Below are 16177 nucleotides of genomic sequence, written 5' to 3' on the forward strand. Positions count from 1 at the left end.
TAAGAGTAAGTTTTTGTGGTCTGATTTTGAAAAAGGCTGGTCTCTTGGAGAGAATTGCCATTTTTGAACCTAGAGGCCTATTCTGCTGCCCCCATTGCTTACATTTGCATATACCACGGAACTTATTTCTGGGTTCCATGAAACTGCTGCCTACACAGCCAATCTGCCACTTCTCCTGGCAGAGGCCTCTGTGCACAAGTATGCACACCACACACACACAGGGCAGGGCTGGCCATGCTTTCCCACAAATCCAGATTCCAAAGAAGAATACTGAGATGCTCCAGGGTCCCCTTAGAATAAGGGGGACTAAAAAGCAACAAGACTCTAGTGAGCAGAAGTCTCTGAGCTGGTGCTGATCTCAGGGAAGGCGAATGTGGATGCAAGGTGAGGGGGCTTCTAAGGCATGGCTGGGGAAATGGAATAACTAGCGTGGAGTACAGGCGAAAGGGGAAAATCTTCTCTCTGCTTCCTCTACCTAGCCTCATGTGAACGGTGTTATCAGAAGGGATTGTGTTATAATAAAGTCATTTTCTGTGACATGGCTTGTACTAAATGCAACAATGCTAGTTTTGAGTTTTCAGTGTACAATTACCAAGGGGACCTTTGAATAACTTCGGCTATTCAATTGCTGATCATATATTGCCATTCCCTAAATTGTTGCAGTAAAGGTGATCATGTAGCCTGCGACCCACTGCCGTAACTTTCATCATCACTTGTTTACCAGAAGTCGGGAGAGAGCTTTTCAAGAAATGAGGATAGACTTCCAGGCAGCAAAGCTTTCTAATCCCACCTGACGCTCCTCAAGTTATCCGGAGCAGCTTCATGGAGAAGAACGGTAATTAGGTTGATTGAATCCTTATGCCTGCATGGCTTTTCAGCTGCTCTGATGCATTCTTTGGAGTATAAGTAAGTTTTCAGTGAATTACAGAATAGGCAATACCGTAGGGAAAGACTGCCAGTAAGCTCTCTGATTTTAGATGCTACTCCCAATGTAGCTATTTAGTTCCTTGACTTGTTAGCTCTGGAAAGCCCTGTCTCACCCTCCCTAAACCTATGAGCCTAGATGGTTGTGTTTAACGAAGAAGTCTGGGATCATAGACAAGCTGTCTGGCTCTTGTGGAAATTAAACCCTGACCTTAGTCTCAGTAGCAGCAGGCTTTAAGGAGAACATCCCAGTACCATGTCTTGGTCTTGGTGATTTCTTATACGACTAAGATGTAATAAATAATTCTGAATGAAGCCATAAGCCTCTTAAACATTAAGTCACAAACTTTTCCTGGTTCGTCTGGGACATTATTGGTCCTAGCACTGGAAGTTCCACATCCAGGAATCCCCTCAAACTGGGGCAAACTGAAATGGTTGACCCCCTTCCTTAAAAGGTATAATGCAGCTTCCTTAGGCTCTGATATATTTCTCTGTTTGTTTTGTGGTCTAGATTTCTTGCTGTATCAGTGCTCTCCCATCAGTTATCTCCACGATATGAGTGGCACCAAGCGGCACACTTAGTTGAGGGAAGGGGTAGGAGTGAGGTGGGAGGATGGAATGAGGGATAAAGACAACAGGAAGATTAATGTCATATTGGAGTCGGACTGCAGGGCTTCTTTTACACTATAAATATTGTATGAAGTGTTGATGTAACCTTTACTGCAGCATGACATGGGATTTGGCTGTTTTTATGGCTCGTGATTAAAGTAAGAAACAAGTCTCTGATTAGATGATTCTTTTCCCCCCACAGACCTCTGTCCTTCACATTTCCAAGAAAGCTGTTTTATTTATGCAATCCATCTAACTCAGACACCAAAATATGTAGATCACAACCTGGAAAACATAAAGAAGCATTCTTTTTATTCTTGACCACAGATTATAATCTAAGATACTGGCGTTGATGAGCATTCCAGGGAAAAGAAAGAGTTCAGACTGGCAGATTTTGCTTCTTTTTAAGAAGTATATTATCTGTAAGTGGTGAAACCCACTGATGATCTGTTGAGGCTGCATAAGAAAATGGATGGGTTTTTAATGACATTAGTTTTTTGCAATTGCAGATAACTAAATACAGTCAGCTAAAAAGCAAATTGAGCTCTAAGGGACAGAATTCAATCATTTGGTTTTTCTCCTTCTGCTCTATCCTATTCGGTAATTTAATTATTTGTGAAACTTTTAAACTCAATTGACTCATTGAATTTGTTCAAGTTGGATGGTGTTTGGTGTTACACTCATTATATATTTTTTGGTCCTGGTCCAGCAATTAGCAACTCAGCTTTATTCAATCATAGAGAGCCAACTATATTTGAAATGCCTGTGTTCAGTGTTTAATGTCTTCAAGTGATATCAATTTTTAAATTTCATAACATTAATCTGCTTATTATGTGGAAATGCAAAAGAACTATCCAGTTGAAATTGAGGATTGTTTTTTCTTCTTTTTGTAACCCTTTATGTGAATCGATTGGATGGAAATTTTAAAATTCAACTGTGATGATTAAGGCTAAAAATTAAAATGATCCAATATAAATAACATAAGAGGGTGAGCCCTCATAAGTCAGCACGTCTGATGTTAAAAATAGTTCCAAAATATTATTCTAGCTATTAGATGCCATCTACTGGTTGTAATTACTATATGATACAACTGGCCATGGTTTTAATGCAGAGGGAGAATACCCAAGATATCCATCGTTAAAATTCAAATCGTGTTTTATGGCACTGATATTTTGTGCAAATCAATCACTAAATAAGCAAAGCTGTGTTTTGAAATTCAGACTGCATATTGGAATAAAGCTACTGTGAACCAGAAAGCCTTACTTAGATTTTACTTGTGTTTGTAGAGTTTGGTCTTCCAAGAATTTCTGCATGCTTGGGCCAATATGAGTTCTGGTGATTCTACAACCTAACTTTTTTTTTTTTTTTCCAGATGTAGTATAGTATATAGGGGTCTGGAGACAATTCTTTGTCATTGTACCTGAATGCACTTTGCAAAAGCAGTCAGATGCCAGCTGTTCTCCATGTAGGATGTGGCAGTGTGATAGATAAAGTGGTTTTTGTGCTGTTGATTAACACACACAGGCTCTATCTGCATTTCTGTATTTAAGAAAGATGAGTACTGATGTCCATCATAAAGAAAATTAAGTATGCAAACCAATCTCATGCCACTTCTTGCATTTGTATATGGAGACTGTGCTTATGCTCTAGGAAGGAATAATTAAGTACATTATGGATAAAGAAGTTAACAATTCCCTGGATATCTTATATTAGAGGAAAGCACACAGATAGCAAAGTCTGCTAATGAACAGATGCTAGCAAACTGCAGCTTGTAAATCAAATCCAACTGACTGCCTTTTTTTGTGAATAAAGTTTTATTAAAACACAGCCATGCCCATGTGTTTGCATATCGTTTAAGGCTACTTGCAACAGCAGAGCTGAGTCATGGACACCATACGGCCTACAAAACCTAATATATTTACTATCTGGCCTTTTACAGTAAGTTTGCCAACTCCTTGAAACTTAGACTCTTTATTATCATTTACTGGAAATTCTAAATCAGCATCTTTGCTTCCATCAGCATCAATTTTGCAACAGCCATGGCTTGTCCCATGAGAGATGATTCTACCACAAGAACAAGACCATAAGGATGGCTCCTCTTTGAAGTTTTTACAGCGGCCTCCTCTCTGGATCAGCCAGCCACGTCCTGCTCCCGGGCTCCAGGGAGAAACCATGGGTGCCCTCTAGGACACCGTGCAAAGGGAAGATTTGTTCCAGCAGAGAATAGAATAGGCCTTTTCTTTCACCTTTCAGTTTCCAGGTGCCAAAATACATGTAGGAGTGTTGGTAGTAAAATGGAGCTTAATGGTTATTGAAATAGAACTACCAGAGAGGTTGAAGAAGCACATATTTTGTAACAAGTTGGTTAATTGTCAGCAGCTTTGAATTGTGTAGCTGCTTACAAAAAAGTTCACATGGTCCAGGAATAAGCGGAAACAAACATATAAAAAGCAAATGCCCAGATACTTACATTTAAAATAAAAAGCAAACTAACAATGATTTGGAAATTTTGTACTTTCATATACTACTGTTATGTAGAAAAGAGATTCAGGAAAATCCTAAAGCTGATTGTTCAAATGTTATATTTATTGATATACCTGAGGCCCCTCTTATTGTTAAAACTACCTACATTGATGATAACAATGGGAAAAATAGGATTTGCATCATACCTTTCTCGATACTTTTGAAGACATCGTCTCTTATGCTCAAAAATGCTCTGTGGTAAACAGAGGGAAAACTATCCCTAACTTCAATGAGAAAAAAATGAGGATTCAGAACAGAATGTATCAGAACTGAACTGTGGGTTTGGATAACTATTTTCTGGCTGTGATGTTGGGGTAAATTGTCTCTTGGGGATAAAAGAAAACTCTCTAAACTTCAAATTCCATCACCTGTAACGTAAGATAATATCCACCCCACAAAGTTATCATAGGGATTGGGGTTGTCCCTTGCCTGGCGTCAGAAAATTTGACTGGTACACAGTTCCTTACAATTATTTTAACTTTTCCTAACTGGGAAGAGTGACTCCCTGTGCCTCTACACAATGTGGTTTTACACCGAACACCCGCTTTCCTTTTGGGAGTCTGAGCTGGGTACATGTTAGGCAGAGGGTGCTTATGTGACCAGCTCCCCATAAAAACCTTGGGCTTTTCTAATAAGAACCTTGGCTTATCTAATGGGCTTCCCTGAGCAGAATCAGCGGATGCTTGTTGCTGGAGAAAGAAGCATGCTCCTGGGTGACTCCTGGCAGGAGGGAGAAAGCATGAGGAAGCCTGCACAAAGGTTTCTCAGGACTCAACCATAGCTTTTCTCTTACAGTCAGGCTGTATATCCTTACTACGTTGCTGGAAGGAATCTTAGCTGTGATTCAAACTAGGTGATCCCCATGAGTTCTTCTGAGGAAATTCAAAGTATTAGGATAGTCTTAGGGAACCACAACACACGATATAGTTTCTTTATATTTTAATGCTAACTTGATTAGGCTAGCCCAGTAGTTCCCAACATTGGGTATAATTAGAATTACCTGGGAAATTACACACACATATTCTTCCAACTGCTTGTACTCAGCCTCAGACTATTTACATCAGGATTCCTGCCACGTAAGACCCAGCAACTGGTATTTTTTAGTTCTGACATCTCTATGTGGTTCTCTTTTAATAGTTTCTATGTCTTTGTGGAAATTGTTTGTCTCTACAACGATATCATCAATCTTTTCCACTAAATTATTTGGCATCTTTTTTCTTTTTCATTTTATTTTGAAATCTTAGACTTATATTAAAGTCACAAGAACAGTAGAGAACCTAAATATCCCTAATTTGGTATAACCATAGTACAATTATCGGAACTAAGAAATTAATGCTGGTGCGTTACTATTAACAAAACTGTAGACTTTATTTGGATATCACCAGGTTTTTCCAGCAATACCCTTTTTCTGTTTCAGGAGTCAAGCTAGAGCCCTACCTTGCATTTAACTGTATTTTTTTTTTCTGAGACAAGGTCACATTCTGTCACCCAGGCTGTAGGCTGTGGCATGATCTCAGCTCACTGCAATCTCTCTGCCTCTGGGTTCAAGTGGTTCTCATGCCTCAGCCTCCTGAGTAGCTGGGACTATAGGCATGTACTACACACCCAGCTAATTTTTGTATTTTTAATAAAGATAGGGTTTCATCATGCTGGGCAGGCTGGTCTCAAACTCCTGGCCTCAAATGATCTGCCCTCCTTGACCTATCAAAGTGCTGGAGTTACAGGCAGGAGTTGCCATGCCTGCCACATTTAGTTGTCTTATTGCCTTAGTCTCCCCAATCTGTGACAGTTCTTCTGTCTTTCCTTGTCTTTCATGACCTTGATACTGATGAAGAATGCTGATTTTTGCAAATTGTGCCTCAATCTGGGTGTGTCTGATGTTTTCTGATGATTAGATTTAAATAATGCATTTTCAGTGAACTCTGCAGAAGTGGTGTACCTCTCTCAGTGTATTATAGCAGGGGTGTGTAATGTTGCTCTGTCTTATTACTAGTGATGTTAATGGTGTTGGTTTCTGGATTTCTTCACTGTAAAGTTTTTAAACATTCCTTGGGGAGGTACATTGAGACTGTGTAAATACACTGTTTCTTTTTAAACTTTTGTCCACTAATTTTAGCATCCATTGATGAATCAATACTACAACAATCTCACCGAGGTATTCTATCAGTAACATTTGATTTTCCTTATTTCTTCTATACTTATTAATTATAATTCTGTAAGAAAGAGCTCCTCTCCCATTTATTCAATTATTTATTTATGTTAGTATAGGCTCATAAATATTTATTTTATGTATTTTAATCAAATATTATTATTATTATTTTTATTTTATTGCTTAAATAGTTCCACCTTTTGCCACTGGGAGCTTTTTTTTTACATCGGTGTCTGTGCCTCTTGACATATTCCTATCATCTTTTGAGCACTTCCTTACTTTTTGGTACCATAAGACGCTCCTGTTTTATCTTATATTTTCCCTAACCCTGGCTTAGAATCAAACTTTTTTTCAAGGATCTGTGGTTCCTTTTATGGGGAATGGGATTTAGAAACCAAGATCTGGGCAGCGGGTGTGCTCATTGCTACTGTGGAATCGTTGCTTCCAGTTCCTCTCAGTGGACAGAGTTTGGAAATTTATGTATGTATACTCACCCTTGCATACACACATCTATTAGTTTCCATATCTCTCTATTAAATATACTTTTTAAAAAAATGCTCATGAATTCATACTGATTTCTTCTATTGAATTCCAACACCTCAGGTTTTATTCTTGTCTTCCTCCTTTCCTAATTCATAACATTTTTTATTGGATGATGAGAAACCTGACTCTCATTATTGATAATATTTTATTATATGTTTAACCCTAAATTAGTTTCAGAATAGCCAACCCAAAACCCTGCAAGAGACAAATTTTCTAACTAGAGGTCAGTGGTTATGGTGTCTTTATCCTTTGGCATCTTCATCAGAGTCACTGTGAAGTCCCTATCTGGTCATTCCAATGTCTAGGCCTTCTGGGTCTTCTGCTTTTGACTCATTCCTGGCTTTGACCATAGGTCACATTTTCTTTCCTCTTTATGTGTCTTGTAATATTGGCTTTTATTTGAACATTTTGTATGAAAGAATGGTAGAGACAGAAGTAAATAACATTGACTCCAGGCTGATTCTGTCTCATCTGCAATCATGCTGGGTCTGAGCTTTGTGGAAACTTGAGTTTGAGTCAGTTTACCACCAGTTTCCAGTGCTTTAGGTTGGAATCAGACCTTGTTCTTCTGCAGGGCCAGGGATACAAGCACTGGTGAGATCCTGGAGAACTCTTTCGCTTGACAGCTGAACCAGCCAGCTTTCCGGATAGTTGGGAGACTTTCCACCCTAGCTGCCAGCTGCTGTGGAATCTTGGGGACATTGTGCTCTCCAGTTCTGCTCAGTACTGCCTTCCATTCTGTGGAAATTCCTTAGCTTCCTGCCCTTCCATCTCTTTTGGAGGGCAACTGCCTTGCCCTTGGGGGAGACACTTCATGCCTTAAGGGGGAAGCCCTGTGGACACCTTAATTTTAGCCCAGTGAGACTGTGCCAGACTTCTGACCTGTGGACTGTTAGATGGTAAATTTACCTTGCTCTGAGCCAGTAAGTCTGTGGTCATTTATCACTACAGCAACAGGAAATGGATGCACTCCCTCCAAGTGTTCAGTAAAGACTGGTGGAAAGAGTTGCAGGTGGGGAAAGTTGCTCTGTACCTGGGCCAATGGAATTCTGACAGTGTGAAGCAGCCTACCTCGGCTATTAAAAGCTCATTAAGATTTGGATTGGTGGTGTTGGGATGAATTGTGTCTTTACAAAATTAATATGTTGAATCACTAATCCAGCATCTCAGAGATAAATTGTAGTTAAGGATAAGATTTTTAAAGATGTAATTAAGGTAGACGGGACCATGTCCAATATGACTGATGTCCTTCTAAGAACAGGGCATTAAGGCACAGACACAAACAGAGGGAAGATCTTGTGAAAGCTTGGAGGAAGACGGCCATCTACTATCAAAGAGAGAGACATCAGGATGTAACCAACCCTGCATCACCTTGATCTGGGACTTCCACCCAGCCTGTGGTGTTTGTCATGCCAGCCTGAGCAGACTGTCACAACTGGCTTCTTCTGACTCCCCTTTATAGAGGGCCCCTCTCCTTCATGTGAATCCACAGGTAAGAAAGCAGTCATAGGTCTTTCATCTCCTGTCAAAGGCTCATCACTTTCTGAAATTCAACTAATTTAGGCTTCTTTGCATCATTAGCTCTCTATTAGTTTAAAAAAACAAAAATCACAATTTATACAGCTTATTTTGGTGGAAGTCTCCAAGCACTAGTGTTTCTGAAAAGTGTTCTTGTGCAGCCAGAATGAAAATCCTCTTGGCTAAGATGTCCTAGTCTACAGGCTTGCCATGTTTTATAGAAAATTAAGGCACCAAGCAACCTTTGGAAGAACATCAAGTCACAGTCCCCCATCCCAAAACAACACACACACACACACACACACACACACACACACACACACTCCTTTTATCTCATAGTCTTGAGACAAATGCTGTTTGACCTGTGGAGTAGGTCATTTTCACCCTGTTTTAGGCCACCACTGAACATGTAAGTTTGTGTTGTTTTTTCCCCCCAATACTGACCTTCCTTCCTTCCTTCTTTTCTTTCCTCCTTTACTACTGTGACCTAACAGACATGTAACAGAGTGTCAAACTACACTGTAGGGCATAAGCCTCTGGAAAGTAATGGCAGTTATGTAACAAGAAAGATTGCCAGTCCAAATCTTAAATCTCTATGGAAGTTTCTAATATTGGGACACTACGTAGTGGTATTTGAACAGTTTTCCTGCACTAATAGCTAATAATTCTCACATTTCTATTTCATATTACCTAAGTATCAAGACATTCAACATATTTATGCCATCTGCTACCCCTTTTGTGCTAAGCTTTTTAAAAAAATTACCTAACACTTAACATTTGACTTTCTTTTTATAGGTATTCAGTGCAGTAAAATTTTGCTTTAGAGATAGATTTCCGATATTTTTGGATACTTCTCCTAGGGCCTTTCACCTTCCAAAGTTAGAAGAGAATTTTCTCATGATTCTGTAATGCAATGAATTTTATAGACATATTTATACATGTTTAATCATTAAATTGCTACTCAGTGTCTCACTGTTTAAGGGAGAGGGACGACCATGTTCAGAAGCCTAGAATCCTCACTCTGTCAAATATTATAGTTACCAGTAAGACTAATAGAGGCAGTTCCCACACAGAGTGGCAAAGATCAAAGTATTTAGACATTGCAGAGATACTGAGATCTCTGAGCTAGAGACCACTTAAAGTACATTGTTCTGTACAAACGCCATTGGTCAGATCAATCTTCAAAGACTGAGCTCTTAGCTTTGCATGTCCTATGCTGCTTCTCATTCTTGAGACATTTTCCTAACTCTCAGACTTACCAAACCCTCAAAGCATGCAAAGATGTCATTTACAATGAGCCCTAAAACTTCCAGGTAGACCACAACATCCATGTGTGTATGCTAGGGTGCATTGTCCCAGAGGGAAGTCTACATGGGAAGTCAGATGATTCTCAGAAGGTGGTTTTGGCAGGCAGGAATCAAAGCAGCAGCATATCTTAGCAACCCAGAAATTCCGCTGTGATAGTCCAGTGCAGCAGCTTCCACCGTCTACCCACCGGAGGGATCAGAAATGGTATAGCTGCTTGTTAAGACCCTGGTCACTGTTGGAGAGAAACTGATATCCTTGCTTTTCCACCTCCTTCTCCTTCTTAAATTGTTTTAAATATCCCAAGATGACTTTGGATGTTGTTGGTCTTTCATGCTAGGATATAATATATTGGTCCTACATTTCTCTGTAAAATTTCAGTGACTTTACCTCAATTAAGAGTTTTCCAATCTCTTCTATCAAGCACTCAAAATGACTTGCATTACTTCTAAGAAGGCTAACCACTTCTCTTAGGTGTTCATTTCCCTTGTTCTACTTCAATAGGTTACCTATTGAAGTATTTGGGGTAAAAGAGACTATCACAGTCACCTGGCAGCCCCCATAGCAATATTTCTTGTGTAATTAAATAAAGTACTAGTGGCTAAGACCTATTGAGCCCTTAGCACTACATGCCTGATACAGAACCATATGTTTCATATATAGTATCTCATTTAATCCTCATAACAAACCTAGGAGGCACAGAAACTATTATTATCCTCCATTTTATAGATGCAGAAACAAGTTTAGCAAAGTCTGGTCACCCGTGGTTTTAACTGCTCTAAGATATTGTCTCCACCAACCATGATGGGCATGATTGATTCCATTAACCCTAAACTACAAAGTCAGGCACTAGTTTAAGTGGTAGATATGATACAGTATAAATGATTGTGTAAAATGTAATTCCTTTATAACATAAAGCTTTGGGTTTGACTTAACACTTCTATTTCAGAACTAACTATACTATATATAATTTGTATTGCAGGAGTTTTTATATTTCATGGGCATGATTTATCTCATGGTACATCCAACTGCATGAAGTAAGGAAAATTTGTATAATAGAATGCCATGGTGTGTATTAGCATGCCCATTGGAAAAGCTTCCCCAGAACTATAAATTTATAACTCCCCTGCTTAATGGGGGTCAGACTGAACACTGTAAAAAGCTGCCATATAATTTGATGCATGCTTTGAGCATTGGGACTCTGCTTCCAGGAAATGCATAAAACTCAAGTATATGCAGGTCCTCAAGGAGAGTGTATTTGGAAGGCTTGTGGCCAAGAACCACGACATTAACATAACCCATTAGAGACTTTTCCTTCTTTCATCACTCATACTGTATCCATCAGATCAATGGGTTTTTTTGTTTTGTTTTGTTTTGTTTTGTTTTTTTGGGGACGGAGTTTCGCTCTTGTTACCCAGGCTGGAGTGCAGTGGTGCGATCTCGGCTCACCGCAACCTCCGCCTCCTGGGTTCAGGCAATTCTCTTGCCTCAGCCTCCTGAGTAGCTGGGATTACAGGCACGTGCCACCATGCCCAGCTAATTTTTTGTATTTTTAGTAGAGACGGGGTTTCACCGTGTTGACCAGGATGGCCTCGATCTCTTGACCTCGTGATCCACCCGCCTCGGCCTCCCAAAGTGCTGGGATTACAGGCTTGAGCCACCGCGCCCGGCCCAGATCAATGTTTTAAAAGCAGTTTGCCACTAGCGGCAATCCATCACAAGTTTTCACAGGTTTTTGATTTCTTGTAAAATAAACAATAATTGTCCTTGGGAACATCTCTGTTGGAGTATTTGACTAATGAGTCCTGTGTTCAGGCCTCAAGTTTTGCTGGGAGGCTGTCCAGAGTCTGTGCTCATGAGCTACATCCTAGCTCTCCATTTCCAGAAGAAATATTTTTATATTCCTCTCTACTTTGAAATTCTGTATTTTTGTATCATGTTTGAATTTCCTTGACATTTCTCTTACAGTGTGGTCACTTGAAAGCTAAAGAAAACCACCTGGACTTCTGAATAATGGCTTATATTTTAGTATTTTTATTTCATTGATGTTCATATAATAATGACTTTGGTTCTCAGTTGGAGGCATAACTTTATCCCTCAGAGGATATATGGGAATGTCTGGAGACATTCTTGGTTGTCACAAGTTGGGGTTCAGGGGTACGGCCAAGATCCAGTAGATAGAAGCCGGGGTTGTTGCTAAGTATCCCATGTGCCTAGGATTACCCGCACAACAAATAACTGTCTGGCCCAAAACGTCAGTGGTGTCGAGATTGAGAAATTTTGGCTTAAGGAAAGCATTTTTGAAAACATTAAGATTTACTTACACTTAATTTTAGTCTGTCAACATGAAGATTTTTATCATGTTCTAATATTCTTATTAATTAAATGGTGTTTTTCTACTTTCTAATTATCATTAAGTGATTTTTCCTATATTCCAGGGCTATAGAAACATTTTTTAAGATCTATATAAAGAATAAGAAGACAATCCCTTTGGGACAAAAATCTTCAGTAAAATTTATATGTGCCTCAGGGACATGAAGAAGCAGGAACCTGGGTATTCTCACTGTGAATATTCCATATGTCTAGCTCCTGGAAACCTAAAACAAGATTAGAAAATACCAAGGAAGACAGATTATTTGGAAGATATAGATGCCAAATTGCCCCTCAATCCAGCCTCAGAAGCCAGAGATGTCAGTGGGTGCTGCTGTTTTATTTCCTGTGAATCAGAGGACGATGAAAAACCAAATGAAAATATTGCCACAGTTGAGATTGAAAAGAAGGCAATTTATGAGTGAGGTGTGGGTTTCAAATGAGATCTTCTCTGTTGACAGAGAGCCTTTGTTCCAAGCCAATACCTGAGCTTCTGCCAGTCCAACCAATTATGATGGAGGAAGGAGATGAGGGATTAGAAAAAGCAAAGCTGACAGATGGCAATTTGGGAAGAGTTGAATCAACATAAATTATATCTCATCAGTGAGCAGAGGAGAGAGAGGATGTTTTCCAGGGTTCGGCTAACCACTGAGACGGTGAGCATGCCAGAGGCACAGCAGGCAAACCACTGGGCACCCTCCAGAGCTGGATGCAAGCACAGAGCTGGAGAAATACCCTTTATCGGAGAGCCATACGGATTGCAAATTGTGGGTAGACATCTATTTGAAACAATACAATAAATGAACATCTGGGATTTTGCAAGGCGTCAGTCATCGACTACAGAAAACCAAACAAAATTGCTCTTAACTAGATGTGATAATGCAGAAAGTGTCCAAGACTCACCAGTTCAAAACTCACCTTTTTGATAGTGTATAAAGTAAGTGTAAATTCTTTTTTTGAGGTTGGAAAGAGTTCATTGAAATTACAAAATGTTCAAGTTACCAATTTCTTTCCTGTAGCCTTAAAATTTCCTTCTTTGAAATGAAGGAATTAAACATTAATGTTAACTTTTAAAACTTTTGTAACTACCAAAGGAAATAGAAAAGTCAGCTTGTCAGCCTCAATACATTATAATAATGTATAATATTGATATGGGTCTACTTAAAAATGACTTTAAGTCATGATAATTATAACTTTGGGGTTAAATATAAAAGATCTCCAAATTCAAATGTAACAAGTATTAGGTACATGTGAAATAAAAATCTTTTAGCAAGATTTCTGTATGAAGATTTTTTAGTGTGTGAAAAACCTAAGTTTTCTCTAGTGAACAAACCAGAACCCAGTCAGAATAACTGGACCAGCAGATGGCACTAAAAGGAAAACTAACAGTCTCCGATTTCTCTAGGACTCAAAATTTTAGAACAGGAAAATTCCAAAGTGAATATAAAATAGATCGAAATCTATATTTCCAATTATATATGTAAAGGCAAAGAAATGGATTTTGGAAAAAGCGGTATGAGGCTTATATCTACTTTTTTCTTCATTTTGAATGATAGGCTGTGGTACAAATAAGTTTTATACATCTTAAAGATTGCTTCTAGTCAACAAATATATTGTCTCAAGTTATCATTAAAACGATTATGTAGAGATATTATCATAACAGTTGTTCGACTGGGAAAAGCAGCAGGTGGTTAACTGCTTGTAAGAAACTAACAGCATCTCAATGGGTGTCCTATTTCAAGGGACAGTTTGAGGTTCCTAAAGATTTTTGTGGCCCTCTTGTATGCTTCTAACATTTGAGGATTTTGTATAGAGCAAACACTTGTAAAGGCAGAAAACAGTATTTAATATTTAATGAAGTCATCCTCCACTGATGCTTTATGGCAGATGTGCTCGACTTAGTAGAATGCTAGAAAGAAAATGTAGAGACAAACACATTAAAAATTATCAGACATCCTCGTAGCCTCTCCCTGCAGGTGTCTCTGAAAGGTAATTACCTTCTGCACAAGATGGAAATGAAATGGGGAAAATGTTTTGGTACAAAAGTACAAGAAGTGATTTAATGATGGGCGGGAGTCATAAGCTCCAGATGCAGTACTTTTTGTTGTTGTTATTGCCAGTTTTTCCTTTTTTTCAAGATGAGCTCTACATTATATGCAGGACTTACAGAGGATAATGAGAGAGTCTTTAATTATTCATATCTGAGATTGAAAATAGAAGGGTGCATCTTATTATGAGGATGTCAACTGGATTAGTTATTCTAGCACACAAGAGATGCTACAAAACCATCTTCATTCCCATGGAAAAGGCACATTCTTTTCTTTTCTGTCTTGGACATTTCTGATGTTGGAGGGACTAATATTCTTGGACACTCACCCCTTTGATTCTTAATGGTTTGCTCCCCTTTGGGGTTTAAACTTAAGATCTAGATGTAGTTTTGCCAGCCAGCAAGAGGAGAAAAGGGAGAGGGGACAATAAGGAAATGAACTTGGGGAGCCAAAAGGCCACTTTTTCCTTCATGCTAAGTGCATATTTTGATGTGAACTGGCAGAAAGACTTGCCACAGGAAGCCGTGTTATCAGTGGCATCAGTACCGCCTTGTTGAACAACTGAACAGTATATGCTGCTTCCTCGAGACCAAATTTCGTCATTTGAATCTGAAATGGCAGTTGTGTCAAAACAAATTTACATGATGGAGACCTAATTCCCATTTCTAAAATGCTGATTCAAAAATCCATGTATCTTGGCAACAATCAATTATATTTGTCAACCTCTTTGAATAACTGTTTATTAATTTCGCATCACTCCAAGACTGGATCCCACGTGGCTCCGTAGTATAGAAGCCATGTCTTCTGAATCAATAATAACTGTCATTTATTAGACTTCTGACATCTAACAATCTGGCAGACTATATATTATGAAGAGTCGATTAGCTGAAGTACTGACAGATTCTGAATAGATTATAAAAAGCATGAGGTTTTCAAGCACTGCTGACATCGTGAGCAAACACAGAGTGTTTTCAAGGCTAAAACAAGCAAACAAAAACCATTGCAAACAAGAGAACATAACAGTTGGCTAAGACTGGACTTGAGCATAGCAAGACTGGCTTCTTCCTGGGGGCAGATGCCCACAGCAGGAGTAGATTTGGACTTGGGACCCACCTCCAAAAACGGATAAAGTTGAAATGTTAGGAGTTCCTTGTAGGCACATTTTCGGTGGAGGAAAACAACCCAAGAACTCAGAACTCTCATGGATTCTCTGGTCAAACGTAGTCAAACATACAATCATCATACACCTAAGAAAACAAACCAGCAGAGTGAGAGTTTGCAAAAGCAATTCATCAGTACAGAGTATTCTACCTCCTGCATAAAGACTTCAGATGATTGGCATAATGAGATTTGGAATAGGAAAGAACTGTTACAATCAAATATAGAATTTTTAAAAAATAAGCAGAAACGAAATGCAGATGAAATAAAAAGTGTAATTATTGAAATGTTCTAGGCAGCATGTTATACACAGATGAAGAGAGAATTAATGTCATACTTTAAGTCAATTTAAAAGGAAGGTCTGCACCTCCTGAAGGGAAGGGAAAAAATAATAAACATCAAGATAAATCCAAGTTACCCAGAATGCACCCCGGAGATAAGGACTTGATGAACAACGATTATGTGGAGGACAGAATGAGAAGGCTGAAACATAAATTTCATCAGCATTTGAGAAGAAAAAGCACAGAACATGGTGGCGGCATAGAGGAGAAAAACAAATTGTGGGAGTCACAGCAGAAATAATAGAAGCTAAAAGACTGGGTAATAATACCTTCAAAGTGCTAAGAAAAAAGTAACTGCCAACTCACTACTATATACCGGCTCAGCCTCCTGGGTTCAAGCGATTCTCTTCCCTCAGCCTCCCAAGTAACTGGGATTACAGGCACAAGCCACCATGCCTGGCACATTTTTGTATTTTAAGTAGAGACAGGATTTCACCATGTTGTCCAGGCTGGTCTCAAACTCCTTACCTCAAGTGATCCACCTGCCTCAGCCTCCCAAAGTGCTGGGAGGGATTACACATGTGAGCCACTGTGCCCACCCTGAAAAAAACTTTTGTATAGAAAATTGCCGGGCATGGTGGCTCAAGCCTGTAATCCCAGCACTTTGGGAGGCCAAGGCGGGTGGATCACGAGGTCAAGAGATCGAGACCATCCTGGTCAACATGGTGAAACCCCGTCTCTACTAAAAA

At 39.2% G+C, this 16177-nt stretch overlaps 1 long non-coding RNA gene across 1 annotated transcript in view; it reads left to right on the forward strand.

Annotated features, from left to right (window-relative positions):
* The first annotated feature begins 209 nt into the window (after positions 1–209).
* Positions 210–16177, forward strand: part of LOC119473482 — a 20939-nt gene continuing 4971 nt past the window's right edge. Inside the window, exons 1-2 of the long non-coding RNA XR_005202698.1 lie at positions 210–384; positions 725–835. This is a non-coding gene — a long non-coding RNA (uncharacterized LOC119473482). The remainder of the gene's footprint in view (positions 385–724; positions 836–16177) is intronic.

This window comes from Cebus imitator, unplaced genomic scaffold (genome assembly GCF_001604975.1).
Source record: "Cebus imitator isolate Cc_AM_T3 unplaced genomic scaffold, Cebus_imitator-1.0 Scaffold162, whole genome shotgun sequence".
In the NCBI taxonomy this organism is placed as follows: Eukaryota; Metazoa; Chordata; class Mammalia; order Primates; family Cebidae; genus Cebus; species Cebus imitator.